At 44.4% G+C, this 9364-nt stretch overlaps 1 protein-coding gene and 1 long non-coding RNA gene across 2 annotated transcripts in view; one reads left to right on the top strand and one right to left on the bottom strand.

The window, feature by feature from the left end:
• The first annotated feature begins 1096 nt into the window (after positions 1–1096).
• The window catches only part of hoxb3a (homeobox B3a), a 103922-nt gene continuing 95654 nt past the window's right edge, over positions 1097–9364 (top strand). Inside the window, exon 1 of the transcript XR_004614773.1 lies at positions 1097–1784. The gene's annotated coding sequence lies outside the window, so the exon portion shown is untranslated. The remainder of the gene's footprint in view (positions 1785–9364) is intronic.
• Positions 8625–9364, bottom strand: part of LOC117766941 — a 4025-nt gene continuing 3285 nt past the window's right edge. Inside the window, exon 4 of the long non-coding RNA XR_004614789.1 lies at positions 8625–9163. This is a non-coding gene — a long non-coding RNA (uncharacterized LOC117766941). The remainder of the gene's footprint in view (positions 9164–9364) is intronic.

Genomic DNA, 9364 nt, shown 5'->3' with positions numbered 1-9364 from the left:
GTGCAGGTGATGCTGTTGTGTCTGCAGATCATGGTCTGGTGTGAATTAAACATGTTCACCACAAACAGAGCATTAGAGATGCATTGGTAGATACTTTACCATGGAACATGTCTGAACCTCATATGAAGTGGGCGAATGGTAAAAAAGGATATTTTCCTGTTTCCATCCTTGAAATCCTCCATTCTCCCCTTCAGCGTGTACACAGCGACCACCACCTTCTCCCTTGTTGTTTTACGTATTGGTGCAGCATTCATCCCGGAGCTGCTACACTACAAAAAACTTTTTACCGCATCTACACTCAGTATCTTTGCCGAGTCATTGCTGAGGCTCAGTCAAACCAGACGCTGTCCCCGTACAACTGACCAACGCCGCTTCACAACAGAGAGGTTTTCTTGTTAATCTGGTATGGAAACATTTTAAAAATAAAATCTCATGCATACCAGAACTTTAAATACATCACAGTGGAATAAACAGAGTATTTTGCTCATCTTGCCAAACACCTTATTTTGTTAAATTGTATCTGGTCTTCATTGGGGTTTTGTCTCTAAAAATGAATGAAATGCTTTTTGAAACAGACTCATCTCTGACGTGCTTCATTCCCACATGACTCCGTCATAAGCACATAAATAAAGCAATCTGTTTTCAACACACTGTTGCCTTTTAACAGCTCGCAGAGGGACATTAACAAAGGCACGGATATTAAGAAAATAGGAATGTAAATCTCCGTTGCCCTGGTGCGTTTGATTCTTTGGGAGCTGCCTGCCCGCTTGTTGGTTTTCAGAGGGGCGGATGAGGGAGAAAATGGCGGCGGGGAGAATGAGAGAAAAGAGAGAGAAGGAGCGGCTGGTCTTTCCAGCAGCGCACCAAGAAGAAACGCAATAAATTCCTTGTGTTTTTATGAAAATTTACAACTTTGTGATACAAGTTTATGAGTGGCCGCGCGCGGGGATTGGCCGACGGGCTGGTCATGTGGACTCGCTTAACGTGAACATGAACTTTTTATGATTTCCCAAGCGGCTATATTGCTGCTGCACTCCGCTCCGGCCCGAACAGCCGCCGCTGCTGCTCGCGCTCCGAACACTCTGCCCGGGGCTCTCGAGGCGCGGCGCGTAACCGGAGGAAACGAACGGCCCGGCGATAATTACACGGACTGGTTAATGAGAAGTCTACATGTGACTATGGAAACCGGCACGGGGAGACGTTGACAACAACCCGTCCAGCCGCACCCCCCCCTCCCTGTCAGCCTCACGTCCCTACATCCCTCCTCCACCCGCCCTCCTCCTCCTCTTCTTGCTCTTCCTCCTCGCTATGGCTCCGCGCTCCATCTGGTCTCGTGTTGCCGTTTTACGCTATACCGGGGGTGGGGGGTGACCAAGATGGGGGACGGCTCCGGCTGCGATGAAAGGAAGAGGGGCTGAGCCGCGAGGTCGAACCCGGGAACACCATCCCGGATGAAACCCTTTTTTTTAAATTGGCATTTTGTTTAATGTGTCACTTGTCACCGCGAGGATGGTGGTGACGCGGTGATGAAGATGACGACGGTGTTTTGACGACTGAGTGACAACGGGGGAATGCATACACCCCCCCCCACCCCCCACCCCCCCTCCCCCCTCGTCCTCACCTCGTCGCGCCGCCACCCCTTCCATCTAATTACCATCCATCCATCCGGTCTGCACACGGTAGGGCTGTCTCGTGCCATTCCGGGGGTGCCTGGGCTGCCTTGCACGCGGGACGCCGAGGTGAACTGCAGGTGCGCGGGGCTCGTGACGGATTATCAACAAACGGTAAGAGCCGCTCATGCACGTTCCTTTCTCTGGCAGCAGCCCACGCGCGCTGCCCGCACCGCGCATTGCATACAGGAGCAAAAATGAAAAGTGAAATTGTGGATCTGTGCGTTATTGTGCTGCGTCTCCTTGGTGCGGTGCACGGACGCTCCAGATGAGCTGTGACTCTTCCTTCGCTGGATCGGGCTGCATGATGAATTAGCCCGTCTGCATGAACTGTCTCTCTCTCTCTCTCTAACTGGTGGGACTAGCTGCGAGAGAGAGACGTCCAGCGCTTCAAACTCGTCTCCTGGAGATCCGGGAGATTAGCTCAAGTCTTCATTTTCTGTGCCCCAAGCCGTGCAGGGGTTGTAGGAAGGGAGGTTTTTGGAGTTGATGGTCATGAGAGCGAGGCTGGCTTTGATATGAGGGCAGGTGTGCTGCGTTCTTTGAATACATGCTGTCTTTAAATCACTTATTTTGATTTATTTTTTAAACAATTGAGACTTGGGTTCATGCATGTCACCGGTTGCTCCTTATCTGATGTGTTCAGCAGGCGTCAGGTGAAGTAGCAGGGAAGTTGTCTCTTTCTTGTCCTTGTGTGTCTCCTTTTGTCCGCTCGATGTGTTATTTTAATTGCTCCACTTCCAGATCTCAGTGGAGGAGCTTCCAGGTTCCTTCAGCTGATTGACAGGCCTGTGTGTGTGTGTGTGTGTGTGTGTGTGTGTGTGTGTGTGTGTGTGTGTGTGTGTGTGTGTGTGTGCGTGCGTGCGTGCGTGCGTGCGTGTGTGTGTGTGTGTGTGTGTGTGTGTGTGTGTGTGTCTGTGTGTATTCAGACACAAGAATGTTTTCTGTCTTGGTTCGTCCAGCCCACTTTTATGACTTTGTTTCCCTTCTCATTTCCTCCCTGCGGCGCACAGTCTGTTTTTTCTCTCTTTCCCTACAGCTAATATAGTAAGAATCCCCCCACCCACACACACACACACACACACACACACACACACACACACACACACACACACATTGCAGGTCTGTCTGTCTTCTATGGTCTCCAATTTGTCGCTGTCTCAAATATCAAACACTTCTACGGGAGAGGATCTCTTTATCCTAAACACGCATGCACATGTTGGTCTTACTGTAGTTGTGAGGACTCTCATTGTCATTATATACATTCCCCACAATCCCTCACTGCAACCTCAGCCAGGTCAGCTCAATCTAACCTCAACCCTTCAGCTAAACCGAACTGAACAAGACTTTGTAAGATTAGATTTTTACACCACAGTCGTGGTCACCTTTGTTAGTTTTTTTGCGTAATGGTGCAGCCACACAAAGCGCCAGGCTTCACCTCGTAGCTGCTTTCCTACAGAAACCTTTTTTACTACTGCATCTGCATCTCGGTACCTTTGCCGTCTCATGAGACACTGCTCTTGCTCAGTCACACCAGCAGACCAACACCGCTTCAAAACAGAGATTATGTTTTTTGTATTAATGTAACATGGACATTTTCTTATTTTCACATCCACAAAGTCTCATTAATATCACAAGTTTAAAAGCACAGCATCAAACTGAAATGTGCACGCATTGTAATGATAAATGGAATCTGCAAGTCAGTGTGTTTTTTCGAGATTAGTCCTTTGTCTTTTGTGTGAAGGTTTTTAGTTTTTTCATTTATAACCAGAATTGTTCAATTTAATTGTCACGATAAAAATGGAAACAGTCATTTTTTCATCTTGCTGAACTGTGATAAATGTAATGGCAAAGTTGTGTTTGAAAAATGTTCTTATAGTTGTTGTAATAATAAAAATAATTATTATTATATTGTACCAATTATTCCTATTCTTAAAAGAAGTTTAAAAGTGAATGAACACACCACAACACTGCCTCTAAAAGGTAAAACAAACAGAAACGCACACATACACAATTTCCCTGGCCTCAGAATAATTCAGCAGACATATTATTATTATTATTATTATTATTATTATTATTATTATTATTATTAGCTGTGTTGTTGTTGTCAATGGTGCTCATGTTTGTGGCTTTCACAGTCTTGAAAGCGTTTTCTTCTCTTCTTCTCTCACTGTATGTTGTTTGTTGTGACTGCACTTATAACTAATGTGTCGGTCTCCTTGTTAAATAACTAGATCCTGATATTGATCAGGCTCTTCACAATATTTACACCGATTCTTTGTCATAACCGGGAGAGAACCTCCAGTCGGCTGCCCATAGACGCATGAGTGCTGTGGAAATATACAAGATAAGATCTTTACTATCTTTGGATTCAGTTTATTCTTTTTGTTTGTTTGTTTCAAAATAAAGCTCCCTCACAGACATTCGTACAGAAGCAGACTGAAATTCAAACAGTTTGGAGTTTCTTTGAACAGCCCCTCCACCCTCGCTCGGTGCGTAAAGGTGACTCCGGACAAGCGTTGACACATTCCACTGAATATCACCAACACCTCCCACTGCAGACACAGCTTTCCTCTCTTTCTCTCTCTGCTGGAATCTGAAGCAGGGTCTATACTGCACATGTCTGACTAGACCACATCCCTTACTGTATGGGAAAATCAATCACGTCAGATAGCTTCCTTTCCGAGCCAATAAATACATAGATGATAAGGCTAAAAGGAACGTGCATACTACAATTTTTTTTCTAAATATATTCTATAATTAAATAAAAATAAAATAAAAAATATATAAATTTGAATAGAATCTGGCTCCACGTTTGAATGAATTCACACATAAAAACAATAGCCTACTTTTTAAAGGTTTTGTTTGTCCCCCTATTTTTCCTGCTCAGTGGTCTGAACCGTTGAATACATTATAACTATGTGTGGGTTTTGGGAAATGAAGTCAATACTCTATTTCATCCTGATACCTCAGCTTGCTGCTGGACTACGTTTCCCGGAATCCATTTCTGCAGCACGCGAGTTGCGTATGGAGTGCGTGAGTGTTGTGGCATCTGACTGTAAAGAGTGGGACCACAGTAAAGAGAAGAAAGAAAAAAAATCCTTACACTAATGTTAGTTATGTTGCAACAGATCACACGTAGGTGGTATGTTATTGATGTCCCCTCCAGAAAATAGTCCCCACCTAAAGCTAACCCATGGTCATATTCCTTTACTGGATGGAACTTGGGGAAAAAAATCAAATCACATCCCTTCTTTTCCGTGCCAATAAATAAACAATATGGTTACAATCAGTGATCAAAAATATGTAATCATCTTTGATTCTAGATCCAGTCTTAGCTTATAGCAGAGTTTTAGCTTCAGCTATAGGCCGATATGCTCACAGTCTCTAAATAAAGCTGCCATGCGAACATTATGTGGCAGTAAACATGTTATGGGCTGAGTGTGTTTGACCCAGTTGCCTCTTCCTGCTCAGATCTGATGAACACTGTGGAACTTTCTGTAGGTGCCCGGTGTTTTTTAAATCCTCGCCTTAATCTGTGCGCCACGGCACCGATAATACGCATGGGTGTGCGCTCATATTGAAAAGCTCTAGGCTCCTGTAGCTGTGAGGCTAAATGTCTGTGTTCCTGATGAAGTCAATGTGTGTGAAGCAGCTCATTCCTTCATTAACATGATACAACCAGGCCTCAGCTGCACTGGCTCATGTTTAATTAAAGCGTAAAAGAGAAGCGCGAATAAGAACAATACAAACGTAACGGCTCAGATTTACGCATTTAATATGGGACGTATTAAAAAAATAATCATTTATAAATATGAGTTAATAAGAATGAATGCTGGTTTAAAGGATCCATTTAGTCTAAATAAACAGACAGGAAACATAAACTTTACAATAATACTGAAGTGATAATTATTGCTGTTGAATAAACAGTGATAAAAGTTAATATATTATAATAATAAAAAATATATTGACTATTATGATTATTGTCATATATCTGCCAGAAGCAGTGACTCTTTTATCTGAGGTAGTGTGTGTGTGTGTGTGTGTGTGTGCGTGTGTGTGTGTGTGTGTGTGTGTGTGTGTGTGTGTGTGTGTGTGCGTGCGTGTGTGTGTGCGTGAAACAATGACGGATCTCAAGTCAAGTTCAAGCCTTTATTTATATAAATATTAGTCATATATCACACATTTGTAGTTATACCATCAGCACAGATCAATATCAGTCCATCACACGCAGGCGAACTATAAATCACGTTGTCCACAAACCTGAGGCACATGTTTACATCTGAAATGTGAATTTAACATCCCAAAAATGAAATGATGTCAGATGCAGGCTGCACAAAGAGAAGTGTTAGTGAACGACACAAACTGTGAGGAGGACGGGGCCGCTCCTCTCCCCTCTCTGCTCCGCGTAGCTCCACCAGCGGCGCACACACCGACGCTCAGCCCGGCGCGGAGCTGCAGGTCACCGGCGCAGCTCGGCGGTGAGCCTCCCAGCAGCCCCGGTGCGCTTCTTCAAAACGCTCTGGTGCCATCTAGCGTCCTGTCGACAACAGTAGCAAACGCTTCCACACTCGCAAATGCAGACACATACATATCTTTCCCATGGTAATGCTCCATACTGGCATGTCAATACGCAGGCGCAAATACACTCGCGCGTACACACGCTATATGTCCTGCTGACAGTGTCCCAGTCGTGGTTCCAAGGTGTGATGAGCTGTTGGCAACGCGAGTGCGTGTGTGAGTGAGTGCGTGTAGGGTAGTGTATGGCCTGTATTGTATTGGCTGTTGACAAACCGATGATGTGCCTGAGACGTGACTTTGTTGTCTTCCCGGGGAATGAAACCAGAGCGCTCGTGACGAGAGGCGCGAGTGTGTGGACGCGCACGTGAGCGTGTTTTATAAGTGTGGCGCGCACATTTGAGTCTTTTGTCTCGCTGGCTGTCGGCGTCTCTCTGTCCTCCTCTGATGTAAACGGAGAGAGAGAGAGACAGATTTGTGGCATGGAAGGAGAGGGAGAGAGAGGTAGGGAGACGCTGCTCTCTCTCTCTCTCTCTCTCTCTCTCTCTCTCTCTCTCTCTCTCTCTCTCTCTCTCTCTCTCTCTCTCTCTCTCTCTCTCTCTCTATCTCCAAGGTTAGGCCTGGCTGCTGTTACACTGAGGGAAATGATGCATTGGCAGAGCCATGCGCGCACAAGAACACACAAACCTAAATGGTACGTACGCATGGGTGCACGTGTGTTAGCTTGTGTGTGCGCGCGTGTTGTGCCCAAGGAAACAAAGGCTTAGGAAGTAAAATTTGGTCAGGGTCGTTGTTTCGATCAACAGAAGCAACTAGCGGCTCTATTGTATGCTTGCGTGCGTGTGCGTGCGTGTGTGTGCGTGTGTGTGTAAACTAATAACTCGTCCTTGCTCGGTGACTTCATCATCTTTACTGGCGCTCATCTGCAGATCTGCCGCGCAGCCCCTCAAATATATGCACTCAGGTGTGGGTGTGTTCATTTGTGCGTGTGATCATTTGAAAGGCCCGTGCGGAGGGAAGCCTGGGGGAGAGGGGGTGTGTGGTGGTGGTGGGGGGGGGCGGGAGGTAGTAATCCACAGTGTTGTGTTTAATTTATGGGCCCGGCATCGTCTGACTTTAATCCGGCGTTCAAAATCAACTCCAGTGCATTAAGATCAGATGGAAAATCAATGCCCCCCCTCACCCCTCCACCCCCCTCTCTCTTTCTCGATCATCTATTTCTTTCCTTCTTGACATCCAAGCACCTCGATTAGATTTCCTGTGTGGTCAGATTCTGATTATTTTGGTATCAGAAGGGGACTCCCCTTCATTCCGTTTATTTACGCGGAGTGAAACTCAAAGTATTTTTGATATCAACAACGTAAAACGATCTTATTGAAATACAATATATATATAGGTATATATATATATATACCTATATATATATATATATATATATACCTAAAAGGCATATCCATTAGCGTCCATAAATACAATAACAATAATAATAACAATGACAACAATAATAATTATAGTAAAAATAATAATTATATAATTCGACTATTATCATATCAAATTTATTGTCCTTAATTATATTATGATTGCAATAAGTGTTTTTAACAGGCTACCTTAATGATTCCGAGGAAATGTTTCACTGAACTTAATAACTTACATAATGTGGTGACGTGCACCTACATGTGTTCGCTTCGTGTTATTTTCTCAGAAACTCGGAGAAAAACACGCGGCCCTCCCCGTGATGCTGCATTCATCCGCGCGTTAATCTTTAACTGGTCCCGCGGCGCTGCTGCATGTGGCCGAGCGCTCGTGCCCACCGGTAACAGTCCGGTGAAGTGACCTGGAGCACGAGCTCACGGTGCCGTGAAGGACACATGGCCGCCGGCTCCGGGCTGCCTGGAAACCACTAATACATTAAAGCGAAAAAGCGACGAAAACAAAAAGCACCGGTCAGGCAGTTTCTTTCAGTTTGTTATTAACTCGTGCAGGAGAGGTCGGTCAGCACACACACACACACACACACACACACACACACACACACACACACACACACACACACACACACACACACACACACACACACACACACACACACACACCTCCTCTCGGCTGTAGAGAAGTTAAACTGGATGTTCGGTAAAGTCTGACTGTCTCTCTCTTTCTTATCTTTTGATTTTACTCCACATAACAACCGGGCGATCCACGATTTACACAGATTATAGCCCATTTAGGAACATGTAAAATTACGGAAATCAATTTTGAAATAACAATAATACATCTTCCATCACACAGTGATAAATTCCTTCAGAGTGTTTCTGAATTCATGTTCTTTTATGTGTAGCCCGCTGGAGGTTTTTAAATGGGTCTAAATGATTTTAACAAGTAAAAATGTATTTTAAAAAATACATTAATGGCTGACAGGCTAACATTTCTGGTTTAAAATCAAGTTGTGGCTAAAATGGACAAAGAAACAAAGGTGTGAATTAATACAAATGAGTAGTGAAGAGATTATTTTGTAGACAGTTCGTAGTTGATAATACTGACTCAGGTGGTCTGAGCTTTTTGCCTTTTTGTGAACCGCAGATGAACTGTACAGTTGGTGTGTGTGTGTGTGTGTGTGTGTTCCCTGTGTGTGTGTGTTCCCTGTGTGTGTGTGCAGCACAGCATATTTGTTTATCTGCTGTTTGCTGCGGGCCTGTTTTTCACTTCACCACCATTCCTCGGACTTTACAAGGAGTCATAAACGGTCATAAAGCCATAAAAGCCCCCCCCCCCCCTCTCTCTCTCACACACACACACACACACACACACAGGCACCTACGAGGTGAAACAGAGCCATAAAGCTATAAAGCAGCAGTGTCACTCCTTCAGCTTTAATTGTCGATCATCTCTGAAGTTGTTCAGATTCCTGGAGTTCCTTCAGCAGCTCGGTGCTGTTTACTCTGCAGCTCAGTCCCAGAAACACCGTGCACTCTGATTTACTGGGCACGAATATATAGCAGCCTTTACAAGCAAACACCTACCATATGCAATTATAATTAGTCTGATACAGTCTATTATTATTATTATTATTATTATTATTATTATTATTATTATTATTATTATTATTATTATTATTATTATTATTATTTGAACTGGTGGTCTCTCATAATGGAAGACACATGTCAAAACATCATCCTCTG

The sequence above is a fragment of the Hippoglossus hippoglossus genome, chromosome 8 (genome assembly GCF_009819705.1).
Source record: "Hippoglossus hippoglossus isolate fHipHip1 chromosome 8, fHipHip1.pri, whole genome shotgun sequence".
Taxonomy (NCBI): Eukaryota; Metazoa; Chordata; class Actinopteri; order Pleuronectiformes; family Pleuronectidae; genus Hippoglossus; species Hippoglossus hippoglossus.
The sequence above is the reverse complement of the archived record's forward strand: the minus strand, read 5'-3'. Positions and strand labels throughout refer to the sequence as shown.